Here is a 19,954-nt window from a genome sequence, read left to right on the forward strand (position 1 = left end):
AGAGGTTCAAATCATAGAAAATTAGAGGGTCAGTCCTCTTGTACTTAGGTCGGCATTGTGCCTTTTGCATCATATTCGGATGCAATATCTGTGTTTCATCGTCAATAAGAAGGTCCAAGGATTACAGTAAACCTGAAGTGAAGAATCGGAATCTAAAACTGGACTCACAGGAGGGGTTCAAATCATAGAGAGTTAGTGTGTCAGTCCTCTTGTACTTAAGTCGGCAATGTGGATTTCGTATTAAATTCAGATGCAATTTCTGTGTTTCATCGTCAATAAGAAGGTCCAAGGGATACAGTAAACCTGAAGTGGAGCATCGGAAACTAAAAGTGGACTCACAGGAGAGGTTCAAATCATAGAAAGTTAGAGGGTCTGACCGCTTGTACTTAAGTCGGCATTGTGCCTTTTGTATTAAATTCGGATGCAATTTCTGTGTTTCATCGTCAATACGAAGGTCCAAGTGATGCAGTAAACCTGAAGTGAAGCTTCGGAAACTAAAACTGGACTCACAGGAGAGGTTCAAATCATAGAAAGTTCGAGTGTCAGTCCTCTTGCACTTAAGTCGGCATTGTGATTTTATATTAAATTCGGATGCAATTTCTGCGTTTCATCATCAATAAGAAGGTCCAAGGGATACAGTAAACCTGAAGTGAAGCATCGGAATCTAAAACTGGTCTCACAGGAGAGGATCAAATCATAGACGGTTAGAGTGTCAGTCCTCTTGTACTTAAGTCGGCATTGTGCCTTTTGTATTAAATTCGGATGCAATTTCTGTGTTTCATCGTCAATAAGAAGGTCCAATGGATATAGTAAACGTGAAGTGAAGCATCGGAACATAAAACTGGACTCACAGGAGAGGTTCAAATCATAGAAAGTTAGAATGTCAGTCCTCTTGTACTTAAGTTGGCATTGTGAATTTTTGTATTAATTTCGGATGCAATTTCTGTGTTTCATCGTCAATAAGAAGGTCCAAGGGATACAGTAAATCTGAAGTGAAGCATCGGAATCTGAAACTGGAATCACAGGAGAGGTTCAAATCATAGAAAGTGAGAGTGTCAGTCCTTTTGTACTTAAGTCGGCATTGTGCTTTTTGCATTAAATTCGGATGCAATTTCTGTGTTTCATCGTCAAAAAGAAGGTCCAAGGGATACAGTAAACCTGAAGTGAAGCATCGGAATCTAAAACTGGACTCACAGGAGAGGTTCAAATCATAGAAAGTTAGAGTGCCAGACCTCTTGTACTTAAGTCGGCATTGTGACTTTTGTATTAAATTCGAATGCAATTTCTGACCTTCATCGTCAATAAGAAGATCCAAGGGATACAGTAAACCTTAAGTGAGGCATCGGAATCTAAAATTGGACTCACAGGAGAGGTTCAAATGATACAAAGTTAGAGTGTCAGTCCTCTTGTACTTAAGTCGGCATTGTGACTTTTGTATTAAATTCGGATGCAATTTCTGTGTTTCATCGTCAATAAGAAGCCCCAAGGGATACATTAAACCTGAAGTGAAGCATCGGACTCTAAAACTGGAGTCAAAAAAGAGGTTCAAATCATAGAAAGTTAGAGTGTCAGTCCTCTTGTACATAAGTCGGCATTGTGCCTTTTGTATTAAAATCGGATGCAATTTCCGTGTTTCATCGTCAATAAGGAGGTCCAAGGGATACAGTACACCTGAATTGAAGCATCGTAATCTAAAACTGGACTCACAGGAGAGGTTCAAATCATAGAAAGTGAGAGAGTCAGTCCTCTTGTACTTAAGTAAGCATTGTGCCTTTTGTATTAAATTCGGATGTAATTTCTGTGTTTCATCGTCAATAAGAAGGTATAAGATATACAGTAAACCTGAAGGACTGCAACGGAATCAAAACTAAACTCACAGGAGAGGTTCAAATCATAGAAAGTTAGAGTGTCAGTCCTCTTGTACATAAGTCGGCATTGTGCCTTTTGTATTAGATTCGGATGCAATATCTGTGTTTCATCGTCAATACGAAGGTCCAAGGGATATAGTAATCCTGAAGTGAAGCATCGGAATCTAAAACTGGACTCACAGGAGAGGTTCAAATCATAGAAAGTTAGAGTGCAGGTCGTCTTGTACTTAAGTCGGCATTGTGCCTTTTGTATTAATTTCGGATGCAATTTCTGTGTATCATCGTCAATAAGAAGGTCCAAGGGATACAGTAAATCTGAAGTGAAGCATCGGAATCTAAAACTGGAATCACAGGAGAGGTTCAAACCATAGAAAGTGAGAGTGTCAGTCTTTTTGTAATTGAGTCGGCATTGTGCCTTTTGTATTAATCTCGGATGCAATTTCTGTGATTTATCGTCAATACGATGGTCCAAGGGATAAAGTAAAGATGAAGTGAAACATCGGAATCTATAACTGGACTCACAGGAGAGGTTCAAATCATAGAAAAATAGAGTGTCAATCCTCTCGTACATAAGTTGGCATTGTGCCTTTTGTATTAAATTCGGATGCCATTTCTGTGTTTCATCGGCAATAAGAAGGTATAAGGTATACAGTAAACCTGAAGTGTAGCAACGGAATCTAAAACTGGACCCACAGGAGATGTTCAAATCATAGAAAAATAGTGTGTCAATCCTCTTGTACATAAGTTGGCATTGTGCCTTTTGTATTTAATCCAGATGCAATTTCTGTGTTTCATCGTCAATAAGAAGGTTAAAGGTATACAGGAAACCTGAAGTGAAGCATCGGAATCTAAAACTGGACTCACAGGAGAGGTTCAAATCATAGAAAGTTAGAGTGTCAGTCCTTCTGTATTTAAGTCGGCGTTGGGCCATTTGTATTAAATTCGGATGCAATTTCTGTGTTTCATCGTCAATAAGAAGGTCCAAGGGATACAATAAACCCGAAGTGAAGCATCGGAATCTAAAACTGGACTCACAAGAGAGTTTTCTAATCATTGAAAGTTAGAGTGTTAGTCCTCTAGTACTTAAATCGGAATTATGCCATTTAAATTTAATTCCGATGCAATTTCTGTGCTTCATCGTCAAGAAGAATGTCCAAGGTATACAGTAAACCTGAAGTGAAGCATCGGAATCTCAAACTGGACTCACAGGAGAGGTTCAAATCATAGAAAATTAGAGGGTCAGTCCTCTTGTACTTAGGTCGGCATTGTGCCTTTTGCATTATATTCGGATGCAATTTCTGTGTTTCATCGTCAATAAGAAGGTCCAAGGGATACAGTAAACCTGACGTGAAGCATCGGAATCTAAAACTGGACTCACAGGAGAAGTTCAAATCATAGAAAACCTAGAGTGTCAGTCCTCTTGTACTTCAGTCGGCATTGTGTATTTGTATTAAATTCGGATGCAATATCTGTGTTTCATCGTCAATAAGAAGGTCCAAGGATTACAGTAAACCTGAAGTGAAGAATCGGAATCTAAAACTGGACTCACAGGAGAGGTTCAAATCATAGAGAGTTAGTGTGTCAGTCCTGTTGTACTTAAGTCTTCAATGTGGATTTCGTATTAAATTCAGATGCAATTTCTGTGTTTTATCGTCAATAAGAAGGTCCAAGGGATACAGTAAAGCTGAAGTGGAGCATCGGAAACTAAAAGTGGACTCACAGGAGAGGTTCAAATCATAGAAAGTTAGAGGGTCTGTCCGCTTGTACTTAAGTCGGCATTGTGCCTTTTGTATTAAATTCGGATGCAATTTCTGTGTTTCATCGTCAATACGAAGGTCCAAGTGATACAGTAAACCTGAAGTGAAGCTTCGGAATCTAAAACTGGACTCACAGGAGAGGTTCAAATCATAGAAAGTTCGAGTGTCAGTCCTCTTGCACTTAAGTCGGCATTGTGATTTTATATTAAATTCGGATGCAATTTCTGCGTTTCATCATCAATAAGAAGGTCCAAGGGATACAGTAAACCTGAAGTGAAGCATCGGAATCTAAAACTGGTCTCACAGGAGAGGATCAAATCATAGACGGTTAGAGTGTCAGTCCTCTTGTACTTAAGTCGGCATTGTGCCTTTTGTATTAAATTCGGATGCAATTTCTGTGTTTCATCGTCAATAAGAAGGTCCAAGGGATATAGTAAACGTGAAGTGAAGCATCGGAACATAAAACTGGACTCACAGGAGAGGTTCAAATCATAGAAAGTGAGAGTGTCAGTCCGTTTGTACTTGAGTCGGCATTGTGCATTTTGTATTAATCTCGGATGCAATTTCTGTGTTTCATCGTCAATAAGAAGGTCCAAGGGATACAGTAAACCTGATGTGAAGCATCGGAATCTAAAACTGGACTCACAGGAGAGGTTCAAATCATAGAAAGTCAGAGTGTCAGTCCTTTTGTACTTAAGTCGGCATTGTGCTTTTTGCATTAAATTCGGATGCAATTTCTGTGTTTCATCGTCAAAAAGAAGGTCCAAGGGATACAGTAATCCTGAAGTGAGGCATCGGAATCTAAAATTGGACTCACAGGAGAGGTTCAAATGATAGAAAGTTAGAGTGTCAGTCGTCTTCCACTTAAGTCGGCATTTGAGTTTTGTATTACATTCGGATGCAATTTCTGTGTTTCATCGTCAATACGAAGGTCCAAGGAATACAGTAAACCTGAAGTGACGCGTCGGAATCTAAACCTCTAATCTCAGGAGCGGTTCAAATCATAGAATGTTAGAGTGTCATTCCTTTTGAATTTAAGTCGGCATTGTGCCTTTTGTATTAAATTGGGATCCAATTTCTGTGTTTCATCGTTAATAAGAAGGTCCAAGGGATACAGTAAACCTGAAGTGAAGCATCGGAATCTCAAGTTGGACTCACAGGAGAGTTTCAAATCATAGAGAGTTAGAGTGTCAGTCCTCTTCTACTTAAGTCGGCATTGTGACTTTTGTATTAAATTCGGATGCAATTTCTGTGTTTCATCGTCAATAAGAAGCCCCAAGGGATACAGTAAACCTGAAGTGAAGCATCGGACTCTAAAACTGGAGTCACAAAAGAGGTTCAAATCATAGAAAGTTAGAGTGTCAGTCCTCTTGTACATAAGTCGGCATTGTGCCTTTTGTATTAAAATCGGATGCAATTTCTGTGTTTCATCGTCAATAAGGAGGTCCAAGGGATACAGTACACCTGAATTGATGCATCGTAATCTAAAACTGGACTCACAGGAGAGGTTCAAACCATAGAAAGTGAGAGTGTCAGTCCTCTTGTACTTAAGTCAGCATTGTGCCTTTTGTATTAAATTCGGATGTAATTTCTGTGTTTCATCGTCAATAAGAAGGTATAAGATATACAGTAAACCTGAAGTACTGCAACGGAATCAAAACTAAACTCACAGGAGAGGTTCAAATCATAGAAAGGTAGAGTGTCAGTCCTCTCTTACATAAGTCGGCATTGTGCCTTTTGTATTAAATTCGGATGCAATTTCTGTGTTTCATCGTCAATACGAAGGTCCAAGGGATATAGTAATCCTGAAGTGAAGCATCGGAATCTAAAACTGGACTCACAGGAGAGGTTCAAATCATAGAAAGTTAGTGTGCCAGTCCTCTTGTACTTTAGTCGGCATTGTGCCTTTTGTATTAATTTCGGATGCAATTTCTGTGTTTCATCGTCAATAAGAAGGTCCAAGGGATACAGTAAATCTGAAGTGAAACATCGGAATCTAAAACTGGAATCACAGGAGAGGTTCAAACCATAGAAAGTGAGAGTGTCAGTCCTTTTGTAATTGACTCGGCATTGTGCCTTTTGTATTAATCACGGATGCAATTTCTGTGATTTATCGTCAATACGATGGTAAAAGGGATACAGTAAACCTGAAGTGAAGCATCGAAATCTATAACTGGACTCACAGGAGAGGTTCAAATCATAGAAAAATAGAGTGTCAATCCTCTCGTATTTAAGTCAGCATTGTGCCTTTTGTATTAAATTCGGATGTAATTTCTGTGTTTCATCGTCAATAAGAAGGTATAAGATATACAGTAAACCTGAAGTACTGCAACGGAATCAAAACTAAACTCACAGGAGAGGTTCAAATCATAGAAAGGTAGAGTGTCAGTCCTCTCTTACATAAGTCGGCATTGTGCCTTTTGTATTAAATTCGGATGCCATTTCTGTGTTTCATCGGCAATAAGAAGGTATAAGGTATACAGTAATCCTGAAGTGTAGCAACGGAATCTAAAAAAGGACTCACAGGAGAGGTTCAAATCATAGAAAAATAGAAAGTCAATCCTCTTGTACATAAGTTGGCATTGTGCCTTTTGTATTTAATCCAGATGCAATTTCTGTGTTTCATCGTCATTAAGAAGGTTAAAGGTATACAGGAAACCGGAAGTGAAGCATCGGAATCTAAAACTGGACCCACAGGAGAAGTTCAAATCATAGAAAGTTAGAGTGTCAGTCTTTCTGTATTTAAGTCGGCGTTGGGCCATTTGTATTAAATTCGGATGCAATTTATGTGTTTCATCGTCATTAAGAAGGTCCAAGGGATACAGTAAACCTGTAGTGAAGCATCGGAACATAAAACTGGACTCACAGGAGAGGTTCAAATCATAGAAAGTTAGAATGTCAGTCCTCTTGTACTTAAGTCGGCATTGTGAATTTTTGTATTAATTTCGGATGCAATTTCTGTGTTTCATCGTCAATAAGAAGGTCCAAGGGATACAGTAAATCTAAAGTGAAGCATCGGAATCTAAAACTGGACTCACAAGAGAGGTTTCTAATCATTGAAGGTTAGAGTGTTAGTCCTCTAGTACTTAAATCAGAATTATGCCTTTTGAATTTAATTCCGATGCAATTTCTGTGCTTCATCGTCAAGAAGAATGTCCAAGGTATACAGTAAACCTGAAGTGGAGCTTCAGAATCTAAAAGTGGACTCACAGGAGAGGTTCAAATCATAGAAAGTTAGAGGGTCTGTCCACTTGTACTTAAGTCGGCATTGTGCCTTTTGTATTAAATTCGGATGCAATTTCGGTGTTTCATCGTCAATACGAAGGTCCAAATGATACAGTAAACCTGAAGTGAAGCTTCGGAATCTAAAACTGGACTCACAGGAGAGGTTTAAATCATAGAAAGTTCGAGTGTCAGTCCTCTTGTACTTAAGCCGGCATTGTGATTTTATATTAAATTCGGATGCAATTTCTGCGTTTCATCATCAATATGAAGGTCCAAGGGATACAGTAAACCCTTAGGTCAAGCATCGGAATCTAAAACTGGTGTCACAGGAGAGCATCAAATCATAGACGGTTAGAGTGTCAGTCCTCTTGTACTTAAGTCGGCATTGTGCCTTTTGTATTAAATTCGGATGCAATTTCTGTGTTTCATCGTCAATAAGAAGGTCCAAGGGATACAGTAAACCTGAAGTGAAGCATCGGAACATAAAACTGGACTCACAGGAGAGGTTCAAATCATAGAAAGTTAGAATGTCAGTCCTCTTGTACTTAAGTCGGCATTGTGAATTTTTGTATTAATTTCGGATGCAATTTCTGTGTTTCATCGTCAATAAGAAGGTCCAAGGGATACAGTAAATCTAAAGTGAAGCATCGGAATCTAAAACTGGAATCACAGGAGAGGTTCAAATCATAGAAAGTGAGAGTGTCAGTCCTTTTGTACTTGAGTCGGCATTGTGCTTTTGTATTAAATTCGGATGCAATTTCTGTGTTTCATCGTCAATAAGAAGGTCCAAGGGATACAGTAAACCTGAAGTGAAGCATCGGAATCTAAAACTGGACTCACTGGAGAGGTTCAAATCATAGAAAGTTAGAGTGTCAGTCCTTTTGTACTTAACTCGGCATTGTGCTTTTTGCATTAAATTCGGATGCAATTTCTGTGTTTCTTCGTCGAAAAGAAGGTCCAAGGGATACAGTAAACCTAAAGTAAAGCATCGGAATCTAAAACTGTACTCACAGGAGAGGTTCAAATCATAGAAAAGCTAGAGTGTCAGTCCTCTTGTACCTAAGTCGGCATTGTGCTTTTGTATTAAATTCGGATGCAATTTCTGGCTTTCATCGTCAATAAGAAGGTCCAAGGGATACAGTAACCCTGAAGTGAAGCATCGGAATCTAAAACTGGACTCACTGGAGAGGGTCAAATCATAGAAAGTTAGAGTGTCAGTCCTTTTGTACTTAAGTCGGCATTGTGCCTTTTTTATTAAATTCGGATGCAATATCTGTGTTTCATCGTCAATAAGAAGGTCCAAGGGATACAGTAAACCTCAAGTGAAGCATCGGAATCTAAAACAGGACTCACCGGAGAGGTTCAAAATGTAGAAAGTTAGAGTGTCAGTCCTCTTGTACTTAAGTCGGCATTGTGCCTTTTGTATTAAATTCGGATGCCATTTCTGTGATTAATTCGCATTAAGAAGGTATAAGGTATACAGTAAACCTGAAGTGCAGCAACGGAATCTAAAACTGGACTCACAGGAGAGGTTCAAATCATAGAAAGTTAGAGTGTCAATCCTCTTGCACATAAGTTGGCATTGTGCCTTTTGTATTTAATCCGGATGTAATTTCTGTGTTTCATCGTCAATAAGAAGGTTAAAGGTATACATTAAACCTGAAGTAATGCATCGGAATCTAAAACTCGACTCACAGGAGAGGTTCAAATCATAGAAATTTAGAGTGTCAGTCGTTCTGTATTTAAGTCGGCGTTGTGCCATTTGAATTAAATTGGGATGCAATTTCTGTGTTTCATCGTCAATAAGAAGGTCCAAGGGATACAATAAACCTGAAGTGAAGCATCGGAATCTAAAAGTGGACTCACAGGAGAGGTCCAAATCTTAGAAAGTTAGAGTGTCAATCCTCTTGTACATAAGTTTGGCATTGTGCCTTTTGTATTTAATCCGAATGCAATTTCTGTGTTTCATCGCCAATAACAAGGTCCAAGGGATACAGTAAACCTAACGTGAAGCATCAGAAACTAAAATTGGACTCACAGGAGAGGTTCAAATCATAAAAAAGCTAGTGTGTCAGTCCTCTTGTACTTAAGTCGGCATTGTGTCTTTTGTATCAAATTCAGATGCAATTTCTGTCTTTCATCGTCAATAAGAAGGTCCAAGGGATACAGTAAACCTGAAGTGGAGCTTCAGAATCTAAAAGTGGACTCACAGGAGAGGTTCAAATCATAGAGAGTTAGAGGGTCTGTCCTCTTGTACTTAAGTCGGCATTGTGCCTTTTGTATTAAATTCGAATGCAATTTCTGTGTTTCATCGTCAATAAGAAGGTCTAAGGGATACAGTAAACCTGAAGTGAAGCATCGGAATCTAAAACTGGACTCACAGGAGAGGTTCAAATCATAGAAAAACAGAGTGTCAGTTCTCTTGTACTTAAGTCGGCATTGTGATTTTATATTAAATTCGGATGATATTTCTGTGTTTCATCATCAATAAGAAGGCCCAAGGGATACAGTAAACCTGAAGTGAAGCATCGGAATCTAAAACTGGACTCACAGGAGAGGATCAAATTATAAAAAGTTAGAGTGCCAGTCCTCTTGTACTTAAGTCGGCATTGTGCCTTTTGTATTATATTCGGATGCAATTTCTGTGTTTCATCGTCAATAAGAAGGTCCAAGGGATACAGTAAACCTGAAGTGAAGCATCGGAACATAAAACTGGACTCACAGGAGAGGTTCAAATCATAGAAAGTTAGAATGTCAGTCCTCTTAAAACTTAAGTCGGCATTGTGCCTTTTGTATTAAATTTGGATGCAATTTGTGTGCTTCATCATCAAAAGATGGTCCAAGGTATAAAGTAAACCTGTAGTGAAGCATTGGAATCTAAAACTGGAATCACAGGAGAGGTTCAAATCATAGAAAGTTAGAGTGTCAGTCCTCTTGTACTTAAGTCGGCGTTGTGCCTTATATTTTAAATTCGGGTGCAATTTCTGTGTTTCATCGACAATAAGAAGGTCCAAGGGATACAGTAAACCAGAGCTGAAGCATCGGAATCTAAAAGTGGACTTACAGGAGAGGTTCAAATCATAGAAAGTTTGAGTGTCAGTCCTCTCGTACTTAAGTAGGCATTGTGCCTTTTGTATTAAATTCGGATGCAATTTCTGTGCTTCGTCGTCAATAATAAGGTCCAAGGGATACAGTAAACCTGAAGTGAAGTGTCGTAATCTAAAACTGGACTCACAGGAGAGGTCTAATCATAGAAATTTAGAGTGTCAGTCCTCTTGTACTTAAGTCGGCACTGTGCCTTTTGAATTTATTTCCGATGCAATTTCTGTGCTTCATAGTCAATAAGAAGGTCCAAGGGATACAGTAAACCTGACGTGAAGCATCGGAATCTAAAACTGGACTCACAGGAGAGGTTTAAATCATAGAAAGTTTGAGTGTCAGACCTCTTGTACATAAGTTGGCAATGTGCTTTTTGAATTTATTTCCGATGCAATTTCTGTGCTTCATCGTAAATACGAAGGTCCAAGGGATGCAGTAAACCTGAACTGAAGCGTCATAATCTAAAACTGCACTCACAGGAGATGTTCAAATCATAGAAAGTTAGAGTGTCAGTCCTTTTGTACTTAAGTCGGCATTGTGCTTTTTGAATTTAATTCCGATGCAATTTCTGTGCTTCATCGTAAATACAAAGGTCCAAGGGATGCAGTAAACCTGAAGTGAAGCGTCGGAATCTAAAACTGGACTCACAAGAGAGGTTTCTAATCATGGAAAATTAGAGTGTCAGTCCTTTTGTACTTAAGTCGGCATTGTGATTTTTGCATTAAATTCGGATGCAAATTCTGTGTTTCATCGGCAATAAGAAGGTCCAAGGGATACAGTAAACCTGAAGTGAAGCATCAGAATCTAAAACTGGACTCACAGGAGAGGTTCAAACCATAGAAAGTGAGAGTGTCAGTCCTCATGTACTTAAGTCAGCATTGTGCCTTTTGTATTAAATTTGGATGTAATTTCTGTGTTTCACCGTCAATAAGAAGGTATAAGATATACAGTAAACCTGAAGTACTGCAACGGAATCAAAACTAAACTCACAGGAGAGGTTCAAATCATAGAAAGTTAGAGTGTCACTCCTCTTGTACATAAGTCGGCATTGTGCCTTTTGTATTAAATTCGGGTGCAATTTCTGTGTTTCATCGTCAATACGAAGGTCCAAGGGATATAGTAATCCTGAAGTGAAGCATCGGAATCTAAAACTGAACACACAGGAGAGGGTCAAATCATAGAACTTTAGAGTGCCAGTCCTCTTGTATTTAAGTCGGCATTGTGCCTTTTGTATTAATTTCGGAAGCAATTTCTGTGTTTCATCGTCAATAAGAAGGTCCAAGGGATACAGTAAATCTGAAGTGAAGCATCGGAATCTAAAACTGGAATAACAGGAGAGGTTCAAACCATAGAAAGTGAGAGTGTCAGTCCTTTTGTAATTGAGTCGGCATTGTGCCTTTTGTATTAATCTCGGATGCAATTTCTGTGATTTATCGTCAATAAGATGGTCCAAGGGATACAGTAAACCTGAAGTGAAGCATCGGAATCTATAACTGGACTCACAGGAGAGGTTCAAAATATAGAAAGTTAGAGTGTCAGTCCACTAGTACTTAAGTCGGCATTGTGCCTTTTGTATTAAATTCGGATGCCATTTCTGCGTTTCATCGGCAATAAGAAGGTATAAGGTATACAGTAAACCTGAAGTGTAGCAACGGAATCTAAAACTGGACTCATAGGAGAGGTTTCTAATCATTGAAAGTTAGAGTGTTAGTCCTCTGGTACTTATATCGGAATTATGCCTTTTGAATTTAATTCCGATGCTATTTCTGTGCTTCATCGTCAAGAAGAATGTCCAAGGTATACAGTAAACCTGAAGTGAAGCATCGGAAACTCAAACTGGACTCACAGGAGAGGTTCAAATCATAGAAAATTAGAGGGCCAGTCCTCTTGTACTTAGGTCGGCATTGTGCCTTTTGCATTATATTCGGATGCAATTTCTGTGTTTCATCGTCAATAAGAAGGTCCAAGGGATACAGTAAACCTGACGTGAAGCATCGAAATCTAAAACTGGACTCACAGGAGAAGTTCAAATCATAGAAAAGCTAGAGTGTCAGTCCTTTTGTACCTCAGTCGGCATTGTGTCTTTTGTATTAAATTCGGATGCAATATCTGTGATTCATCATCAATAAGAAGGTCCTAGGATTACAGTAAACCTGAAGTGAAGAATCGGAATCTAAAACTGGACTCACAGGAGAGGTTCAAATCATAGAGAGTTAGTGTGTCAGTCCTCTTGTACATAAGTCGGCATTGTGGATTTCGTATTAAATTCGGATGCAATTTCTGTGTTTCATCGTCAATAAGAAGGTCCAAGGGATACAATAAACCTGAAGTGAAGCATCGGGATCTAAAACTGGACTCACAGGAGCGGTCCAAATCTTAGAAAGTTAGAGTGTCAATCCTCTTGTACATAAGTTTGGCATTGTGCCTTTTGTATTTAATCCGAATGCAATTTCTGTGTTTCATCGCCAATAAGAAGGTCCAAGGGATACAGTAAACCTAACGTGAAGCATCAGAATCTAAAACTGGACTCACAGGAGAGGTTCAAATCATAGAAAAGCTAGTGTGTCAGTCCTCTTGTACTTAAGTCGGCATTGTGTCTTTTGTATTAAATTCAGATGCAATTTCTGTCTTTCATCGTCAATAAGATGGTCCAAGGGATACAGCAAAACCTGAAGTACAGCTTCGGAATTTAAAAATGGACTCACAGGAGAGGTTCAAATCATAGAAAGTTAGAGGGTCTGTCCTCTTGTACTTAAGTCGGCATTGTGCCTTTTGTATTAAATTCGAATGCAATTTCTGTGTTTCATCGTCAATAAGAAGGTCTAAGGGATACAGTAAACCTGAAGTGAAGCATCGGAATCTAAAACTGGACTCACAGGAGAGGTTCAAATCATAGAAAAATAGAGTGTCAGTTCTCTTGTACTTAAGTCGGCATTGTGATTTTATATTAAATTCGGATGATATTTCTGTGTTTCATCATCAATAAGAAGGCCCAAGGGATACAGTAAACCTGAAGTGAAGCATCGGAACATAAAACTGGACTCACAGGAGAGGTTCAAATCATAGAAAGTTACAATGTCAGTCCTCTTAAAACTTAAGTCGGCATTGTGCCTTTTGTATTAAATTTGGATGCAATTTGTGTGCTTCATCATCAAAAGATGGTCCAAGGTATAAAGTAAACCTGTAGTGAAACATTGGAATCTAAAACTGGAATCACAGGAGAGGTTCAAATCATAGAAAGTTAGAGTGTCAGTCCTCTTGTACTTAAGTCGGCATTGTGCCTTATATTTTAAATTCGGGTGCAATTTCTGTGTTTCATCGACAATAAGAAGGTCCAAGGGATACAGTAAACCAGAGGTGAAGCATCGGAATCTGAAAGTGGACTTACAGGAGAGGTTCAAATCATAGAAAGTTTGAGTGTCAGTCCTCTCGTACTTAAGTAGGCATTGTGCCTTTTGTATTAAATTCGGATGCAATTTCTGTGCTTCGTCGTCAATAATAAGGTCCAAGGGATACAGTAAACCTGAAGTGAAGTGTCGTAATCTAAAACTGGACTCACAGGAGAGGTGTAATCATAGAAAGTTAGAGTGTCAGTCCTCTTGTACTTAAGTCGGCATTGTGCCTTTTGAATTTAATTCCGATGCAATTTCTGTGCTTCATAGTCAATAAGAAGGTCCAAGGGATACAGTAAACCTGAAGTGAAGCATCGGAATCTAAAACTGGACTCACAGGAGAGGTTTAAATCATAGGAAGTTTGAGTGTCAGACCTCTTGTACATAAGTTGGCAATGTGCTTTTTGAATTTAATTCCGATGCAATTTCTGTGCTTCATCGTAAATACGAAGGTCCAAGGGATGCAGTAAACCTGAAGTGAAGCGTCGGAATCTAAAACTGCACTCACAGGAGATGTTCAAATCATAGAAAGTTAGAGTGTCAGTCCTTTTGTACTTAAGTCGGCATTGTGCTTTTTGAATTTAATTCCGATGCAATTTCTGTGCTTCATCGTAAATACAAAGGTCCAAGGGATGCAGTAAACCTGAAGTGAAGCGTCGGAATCTAAAACTGGACTCACAAGAGAGGTTTCTAATCATGGAAAATTAGAGTGTCAGTCCTTTTGTACTTAAGTCGGCATTGTGATTTTTGCATTAAATTCGGATGCAAATTCTGTGTTTCATCGGCAATAAGAAGGTCCAAGGGATACAGTAAACCTGAAGTGAAGCATCGGAATCTAAAACTGGACTCACAGGAGAGGTTCAAACCATAGAAAGTGAGAGTGTCAGTCCTCTTGTACTTAAGTCAGCATTGTGCCTTTTGTATTAAATTTGGATGTAATTTCTGTGTTTCACCATCAATAAGAAGGTATAAGATATACAGTAAACCTGAAGTACTGCAACGGAATCAAAACTAAACTCACAGGAGAGGTTCAAATCATAGAAAGTTAGAATGTCAGTCCTCTTGTACTTAAGTCGGCATTGTGAATTTTTGTATTAATTTCGGATGCAATTTCTGTGTTTCATCGTCAATAGGAAGGTCCAAGGGATACAGTAAATCTGAAGTGAAGCATCGGAATGTAAAACTGGAATCACAGGAGAGGTTCAAATCATAGAAAGTGAGAGTGTCAGTCCTTTTGTACTTGAGTCGGCATTGTGCATTTTGTATTAATCTCGGATGCAATTTCTGTGTTTCATCGTCAATAAGAAGGTCCAAGGTATACAGTAAATCTGAAGTGAAGCATCGGAATCTAAAACTGGACTCACAGGAGAGGTTCAAATCATAGAAAGTTAGAGTGTCAGTCCTTTTGTACTTAAGTCGGCATTGTGCTTTTTGCAATAAATTCGGATGCAATTTCTGTTTTTCATCGTCAATAAGAAGTCCAAGGGATACAGTAAACCTGAAGTGAAGCATCGGAGTCTAAAACTGGACTCACAGGATAGGTTCAAATCATAGGAAAGCTAGAGTGTCAGTCCTCTTGTACTAGAGTCGGCATTGTGCTTTTGTATTAAATTCAGATGCAATTTTTGTGTTTCATCGTCAATAAGAAGGTCCAAGGGATACAGTAAACCTGAAGTGAAGCATCGGAATCTAAAACTGGACTCACTGGAGAGGTTCAAATCATAGAAAGTTAGAGTGTCTATCCTCTTGTACATAAGTTGGCATTGTGCCTTTTGTATTTAATCAGAATGCAATTTCTGTGTTTCATCGTCAATAAGGAGGTTAAAGGTATACAGTAATCCTGAAGTAATGCATCGGAATCTAAAACTGGACTCACACGAGAGGTTCAAATCATAGAAATTTAGAGTGTCAGTCGTTCTGTATTTAAGTCGGCGTTGGGCAATTTGTATTAAATTCGGATGCAATTTCTGTGTTTCACCGTTATTAAGAAGGTCCCAGGGATACAGTAAACCTGAAGTGAAGAATCGGAACCAAAAGCTGGACTCACAGGAGAGGTTGAAATCATAGAAAGTGAAAGTGTCAGTCCTCTTGTACTTAAGTCGGCATTGTGCCTTTTGAATTTTATTCCGATGAAATTTCTGTGCTTCATCGTCATTAAGAAAGGCCCATGGGAAATAGTAACCTAAAGTGTGGAATCGGAATCTAAAAGTGGACTCACAGGAGAGGTTCAAATCATAGAAAGTCAGAGTGTCAGTCCTCTTGTACTTAAGTCGGCATTGTGCCTTTTGAATTCAATAATGATGCAATTTCTGTGCTTCATTGTCAATAAGAAGGTCCAAAGTATACAGTAAACTTGAAGTGTAGCATCGGAATCTAAAACTGGACTCACAGTAGAGGTTCAAATCATAGAAAGTTAGGGTGTCAGTCCTCTTGTACTTAAGTCGGCACTGTGCCTTTTGAATTTAATTCCGATGCAATTTCTGTGTTTCATCGTCTATAAGAATGTCCAAGGTATACAGTAAACCTGAAGTGAAACATCGGAACCTAAAACTGGACTCACAGGAGAGGTTCAAATCATAGAAAGATAGAGTGTCAGTCCTCTTGTACTTTAGTCGGCATTGTGCCTTTTGTATTAAATTCGGATGCAATTTCTGTGTCTCATCGTCATTAAGAAGGTCCCAGGGATACAGTTAACCTGAAGTGACGCAACGGAATCTAAAACTGGACTCACAGGAGAGGTTCAAATCATAGAAAGTTATTGTGTCAGTCCTCTTGTACTTGAGTCGGAGTCGGCATCGTGCCTTTTGTATTAAATTCGGATGCAATTTCTGTGTTTCATAGTCAATAAGAAGGTCCCAGGGACACAGTAAACCTGAAGTGATGCATCGGGATCTAAAACTGGACTCACAGGAGAGGTTCAAATCATAGATCGTTAGAGTGTCAGTCCTCTTGTACTTAAGTCAGCATTGTGCCTTTTGAATTTAATTCCGATGCAATATCTGTGTTTCAGTGTCAATAAGAAGGTCCAAGTTTTACAGTAAACCTGAAGTGAAGCATCGGATCCTAAAACTGGACTCACAGGAGAGATTAAAATCATAGAATGTTATAGTGACAGTCCTCTTGTACTTAAGTAGGCATTGTGCCTTTTGAATTCAATTCCGATGCAATTTCTGTGTTTCATCGTCAATAAGAAGGTCCAAGGTATACAGTAAACCTGAAGTGTAGCATCAGAATCTAAAACTGGACTTACAGGAGAGGTTCAAATCATAGAAAGTTAGAGTGTCAGTTCTCTGGTACTTAAGTCGGCATTGTGCCTTTTGTATGAAATTCGGATTCAATTTCTGTGTTTCATCGTCATTAAGAAGGTCCGAGGGATACTGTAAACCTGAAGTGAAGCATCGGAATCTCAAACTGGACTCACAGGAGATGTTCAAATCACAGAAAGTTAGGGTGTCAGTCCTTTTGTACTTAAGTCGGCATTGTGCCTTTTGAATTTAATTCCGATGCAATTTCTGTGCTTCATCGTCAATAAGAAGGCCCATGGTATACAGTAGACCTGAAGTGTAGCAAAGCAATCTCAAAGTGGACTCACAGGATGGGATGAAATCATAGAGAGTTAAAGTGTCAGTCCCCTTGTACTTATGTCAGCATTGTGCCTATTGTTTTGTATTCGGATGCAATATCTGTGTTTCATCGTCATTAAGAAGGTCCCAGGGATTTAGTAAAACTGAAATGAAGCATCGAAATCTAAAACTGGACTCACAGGAGAGGTTCAAATCATAGAAAGTTAGAGTGTCCGTCCTCTTGTACTTAAGTCAGCATTGTCTCTTTTGAATTTAATTCTGATGCAATTTCTGTGTTCCAACGTCAGTAAGAAGGTCCAAGGTATACAGTAAACCTGAAGTGTAGCATCGGAATCTTAAACCGGACTCAGAGGAGAGGGTCAAATCATAGAAAGTTAGAGTGTCACTGTTCTTATGCTTAAGTCGGCATTGTGCTATTTGTATTAAATTCGGACGCAATTTCTGTGTTTCATCGTCAATAAGAAGGTCCAAGGTATACAGTAGACCTGAAGTGAAGCATCGGAATCTAAAACTGGACTCACAGGAGAGGTTCAAGTCATAGAAAATTAGAGTGTCAGTCATCTAGTACTTAAGTCGGCATTGTGCCTTTTTTAGTAGATTCGGATGCAATTTCTGTGTTCTATCGTCAATAAGAAGGTCCAAGGTATACAGTAAACCTGAAGTGAAGCATCGGAATCTAAAACTGCACTCACAGGAGAGGTTCATATCATAGAAAGTTAGAGTGTCAGTCCTCTTGTACTTAAGTCGGCATTTTGCCTTTTGAATTTAATTCCGATGCAATTTCTGTGTTTCAATGTTAACAAAAAGGTTGAAGGTATACAGTAAATATGAAGTGAAGCATCGGAGTCTAAAACTGGATTCACAGGAGAGGTTCAAATCATTGAAAGTTAGAGTGTCAGTCCTCTTGTACTTAAGTCGGCATTGTACCTTTTGAAATTTATTCCGATGTAATTTCTGTGTTTCATCGTCAATAAGAAGGTCCAAGGTATACTGTAAACCTGAAGTGAAGCATTGAAATCTAAAAGTGGATTCACAGGAGAAGTTCAAATCATAGTAAGTTAGATTGTCAGTCCTCTTGTACTTAAGTCGGCACTGTGCCTTTTGAATTTAATTCCGATGCAATTTCTGTGTTTCATAGTCAAAAAGAAGGTTTAAGGTATACAGTAAACCTGAAGTGAAGCATCGGAATTTAAAACTTGACCCACAGGAGAGGTTCAAATCATAGAAAGTTGGAGTGTCAGTCGTCATGTACTTAAGTCGGCATTGAGCCTTTGGTAATTAATTCGGATGTAATTTCTGTGTTTCATTGTCATTAAGAAGGTCCCAGGGATACAGAAAACCTGAAATGAAGCATCGGAATCCAAAACTGGATTCACAGGAGAGGTTCAAATCATAGAAAGTTAGAGTGTCAGTCCTCTAGTACTTAAGTCGGCACTGTGCCTGTGAATTTAATTCCGATGCAATTTCTGTGTTTTATCGTCAATAAGAAGGACCAAGGTATACAGTAAACCTGAAGTGAAGCATCGGAATCTAAAACTGGACTCACAGGAGAGGTTCAAATCATAGAAAGTTAGAGTGCCAGTCCTCTTGTACTTGAGTCGGCATTGTGCCTTTTTAATTTAATTCCGATGCAATTTCTGAGTTTCATCATCAATAAGAAGGTCCAAGGTATACAGTAAACCTGAAGTGAAGCATCGGAATCTAAAACTGGACTCACAGGGGAGATTCAAATCATAGAAAGTTAGAGTGTCATTCCTCTTGTACTTAACTCGGCATTGTGCCTTTTGAATTTTAATCCGATGCAATTTCTGTGCTTCATCGTCAATAAGTAGGTCCATTGTATACAGTAAACCTGAAGTGTAGCATCGGAGTCTTAAACCGGACTCAGAGGAGAGGATCAAATCATAGAAAGTTAGGGTGTCATTCCTCTTGTACTTAAGTCGGCACAGTGCCATTTGAGTTTAATTCCGATGCAATTTCTGTGTTTCATCGTCAATAAAAGGGTCCAAGGGATACAGTAAACCTGAAGTGAGGCATCGGAATCTAAAACTGGACTCACAGGAGGGGTTCAAATCATAGAAAGTTAGAGTGTCAGTCCTCTTGTACTTAAGTCACCATTGTGCATTTTGATTTTAATTCCGATGCAATTTCTGTGTTTCATCGTCAATAAGAGGGCCCATGGTATATAGTAAACCTGAAGTGTAGCATCGGAATCTAAAACTGGACTCACAGGAGAGGTTCAAATCATAGAAAGTTAGAGTGTCAGTCATCTAGTACTTAAGTCGGCATTGTGTCTTTATTAGTAGATTCAGATGCAATTTCTGTGTTTCATCGTCAATAAGAAGGTCCAAGGTATACAGTAAACCTGAAGTGAAGCATCGGAATCTAAAACTGGACCCACAGGGGAGATTCAAATCATAGAAAGTTAGAGTGTCATTCCTCTTGTACTTAACTCGGCATTGTGCCTTTTGAATTAAAATCCGATGCAATTTCTGTGCTTCATCGTCAATAAGTAGGTCCATTGTATACAGTAAACCTGAAGTGTAGCATCGGAATCTTAAACCGGACTCAGAGGAGAGGGTCAAATCATAGAAAGTTAGAGTGTCACTCCTCTTATGCTTAAGTCGGCATTGTGCATTTTGTATTAAATTCGGACGCAATTTCTGTGTTTCATCGTCAATAAGAAGGTCCAAGTTATACAGTAGACCTGAAGTGAAGCATCGGAATCTAAAACTGGACTCACAGGAGAGGTTCAAATCATAGAAAGAGTGTCAGTCATCTAGTACTTAAGTCGGCATTGTGCCTTTTTTAGTAGATTCGGATGCAATTTCTGTGTTTGATCGTCAATAATAAGGTCCAAGGTATACAGTAAACCTGTAGTGAAGCATCGGAATCTAAAACTGGACTCACAGGAGAGGTTCAAACCATAGAAAGTTTAAGTGTCCGTCCTCTTGTACTTAAGTCGGCATTTTGCCTTTTGAATTTAATTCCGATGCAATTTCTGTGTTTCAACGTCAACAAGAAGGTTG

This window comes from Schistocerca americana, chromosome 10, assembly GCF_021461395.2.
Source record: "Schistocerca americana isolate TAMUIC-IGC-003095 chromosome 10, iqSchAmer2.1, whole genome shotgun sequence".
NCBI classification, from domain to species: domain Eukaryota; kingdom Metazoa; phylum Arthropoda; class Insecta; order Orthoptera; family Acrididae; genus Schistocerca; species Schistocerca americana.